Here is a 2,931-nt window from a genome sequence, read left to right on the forward strand (position 1 = left end):
TCCAGCCAGTTGGCGACCCATCTGACTGTGCAGGCATTGATGCCACAGTTGCCTAACTTTTTAACGAGAATGGGGTGAGAGATGGTGGAGCCTTCCTAAAGTCCAGAAAGACTACGTCCGCTGCTACCCCTGCGTCTAAGGATTTTGTGACCTTGTCGTAAAAGGCCACCAGGTTGGTCTGACAGGATCTGCCCTAACGAACCCAGGTTGGTTGCCCCTAAGCATAATCTCCCCTGCTGGTCCCTCGCAGATGTGCTCCTGGACAATTTTCTCAAAGACCTTCCGCAGGACCGAGGTAAGACTAACGGGTCTCTAGTTACCTGGGTCCTCCTTCCTCCCTTTTTTGAAAATGGGGACCACACTGGCCTTTTTCCAATCCTCTGGCACCACACCAGAGCACCACAAGTGCTCGTAGAGCTGTGCCAGGGGTCCCGCAATGTCCTCTGCCAATTCCCTCAGCACCCTGTGGTGGAGATCATCTGGGCCTGCTGATTTGAACACATATCCAGCCCCTCCAGAAGGTCCCTGACCAGGTCCTCTCTGACAGTGTGGGGGATATCCTGGTCCCTGCTCAGAAATATGGAGGCAAAGAATTTGTTATAGAGGTCAGCTTTATCATCTGGTGCAACCACCAGATTGCCAAGTGTGCCCTGCAGGGGCCCCACGTTACCTGGCGCCTTCTTTTTACTCCCTGTGTATTTTAAAAAAAGACTTCTTGTTGTCTTTGATCCAGCTTACTAATCCCAGTTCTGTCTCCACCTTGGCTTTCCTGACAGCCCCCCTACAGTCTTGAGCAACGGAGGTATAATCCTTCTTGGTGATGGCCCCTCCCTTCCACCAGGTGTACACCTCCTTTTTAGCTTTCAGGTGTTCCTGAATGTCTTTGGTGAGCTGTGGAGGCTTTTGAGCACTCTTGCCCCCTTTGATTCGCGTTGGGACTGTCACCCCTTGGGCTCGCAGCATCGTCTCCTTAAGGAGCGACCACTCATCTTCCCTGCCTTGTGTTCTTACTGCTGAAGGCAAATCATAAGAGAATTAAAAAAAAAGTCACTTACTTCCAAACTTTGTAGGGGGAGAAGCCCTCCCATGTCTACATGGTGCTGGCCCCAAGGCTGAAGATGCACAATTGAGCACATCAGTGGATGCAGAAATGGATAAATCTAGGACAGGAAATTTAAACTGAAGAGCAGGGAGAACTTAAAGGTCTATCTGGGTTGGTCACTTGTGGGGAATCTCGTAGGCTCTGTTGCCTGGAACTTTAAAGACTAAAGTGGGCAGCTTGTTATGAAGCTGCCATGGGCCTGTTCCTGCCGTGGCAGGGAGACAGGTTGGAGAGTCGAATGCATCTTTCCCATGATTTGATCAGAGCGAGCCTTACTTTGAAAACCATACTGTGCACACATGTTCTCTAATCATGGATTTGGACCTAAAATGAGCCCCTGAGCTTCTGCCAGCCAAGACTTTGTTAATAAATGTGCTTGTTTAAAAAAAAATGGAAGGAGGGGAGGGAAAGAGGCTTGAGATTTTCTGCCCAGTGGCCCTGTGGAAGTGACCATCTCTGTTTGCTTGATGTGCTCCAGGGGAAACGGGCTCAGGGAAGACCACTCAGATTCCTCAGTATCTCTATGAAGCTGGAATTGGCCACCAAGGCATCGTTGCTGTGACCCAGCCACGAAGAGTAGCTGCCATATCCTTAGCCACCAGAGTCTCAGATGAGAAGAAGACAAAGCTGGGGAAACTGGTATGTTGTTATATGGTTCTTTTCAATAGTTGGTCTCAAGTAAAACAGTTGAGATGCATCATGGTGTTGAGTGGGTGGGAAAAGCAGATGGTGGGAGCAGTTGTCTGAGCCCTAGAACAAGAACGGATTTGGATGTAATCTGCACTTAATAATATGCCAGAATAATGATGCTGTTTCTGCATCCAGTCTGCACCTAGGGGTTGAGTGCTGCTTGGCTACCTCAGTACTTTAAGCACCATACCGTGTGACAGTCACCTGTGCTCTCTTGCCATATTCTCTGATATATTGCAGTGCAGAGTACAGTTGATGTCAGCAGTTGATGTCCAGCCCAGGCTGGCCCAGTGAGCAGAGCTGTGGATCTTAAAAAATTATTAGAAAACCTGTTAGTGGATGAGAGAGCAAGAAATAAATACAACATTTGCCCATTGTTAAAGGAATAGACAGTAGCTTCCTGGAAGCCTGGGATGTAGGAGAGAGAAGAGCTTCCTGGGTTTCTGAGTCTGGTCCCCTGCTGCTGCAGGCAAACCTGTTACATAATCTCTTTCATAACCAACATGTTGGTGGATTTAAACAGGAGCAGAAGTATTTTAGCGGGTGTATTTCCAGCACTCTGAGGGCTCAATGTGTTAGGCTTTTGGGTGGCTTTCCAAGTAGTGGCCAGACCCTCTTGCATTCTCGGAGGTGCACGTTGTGGGGGTGGGGAGTCATCACTAGATTCATTTTTCTTAAAGTCAAGCTGCGTAACTAAAGTCCAGAACAAAGCATGCTTGTCACCAAGGTCTGCCTCCAAGTGAATCCTCTCTCTCTCCTTTCTCTTCTCCTTTCCACCTTGCAAGTTCCTTGTAAAGCACGTTTGTCTTTTTGCTGATTGCCTGTGGAGCTTGTTCTGTTTTGGTATATTAGGTATATTGCAGGTGTTATTTATATATATATAAAAAAAAAAAAAGTAACGGCTAGCCCTTTGTCCACTGCAGAACCGAGTTGGATGTTAATGCAAGTTTTGTATGTCAGCTGCGCTTATAGATTTTATTCTGTTTTAATATCTTGTATATATTAAAGTTAATAAGTCAGGTGATCCTTTCCCTGGCTTCTGGGAAAGGGGGTTTATATCCTGAGCATGAATGTATCAGATGTGTTTAAAGTGAACGTCCCATCCTAGTTTATTTAAAAAAAAAAAAAAAAAAAAAAAA

The 2,931-nt window shown here is 46.7% G+C and overlaps 1 protein-coding gene across 1 annotated transcript in view; it reads left to right on the forward strand.

The window, feature by feature from the left end:
• The first annotated feature begins 1,571 nt into the window (after positions 1-1,571).
• The window catches only part of DHX33 (DEAH-box helicase 33), an 11,841-nt gene continuing 10,481 nt past the window's right edge, over positions 1,572-2,931 (forward strand). The window contains exon 1 of the mRNA XM_019511434.1: positions 1,572-1,741. The gene's annotated coding sequence lies outside the window, so the exon portion shown is untranslated. The remainder of the gene's footprint in view (positions 1,742-2,931) is intronic.

The sequence above is a fragment of the Gavialis gangeticus genome, unplaced genomic scaffold (genome assembly GCF_001723915.1).
Source record: "Gavialis gangeticus isolate Ggan-Ray unplaced genomic scaffold, GavGan_comp1, whole genome shotgun sequence".
In the NCBI taxonomy this organism is placed as follows: Eukaryota; Metazoa; Chordata; order Crocodylia; family Gavialidae; genus Gavialis; species Gavialis gangeticus.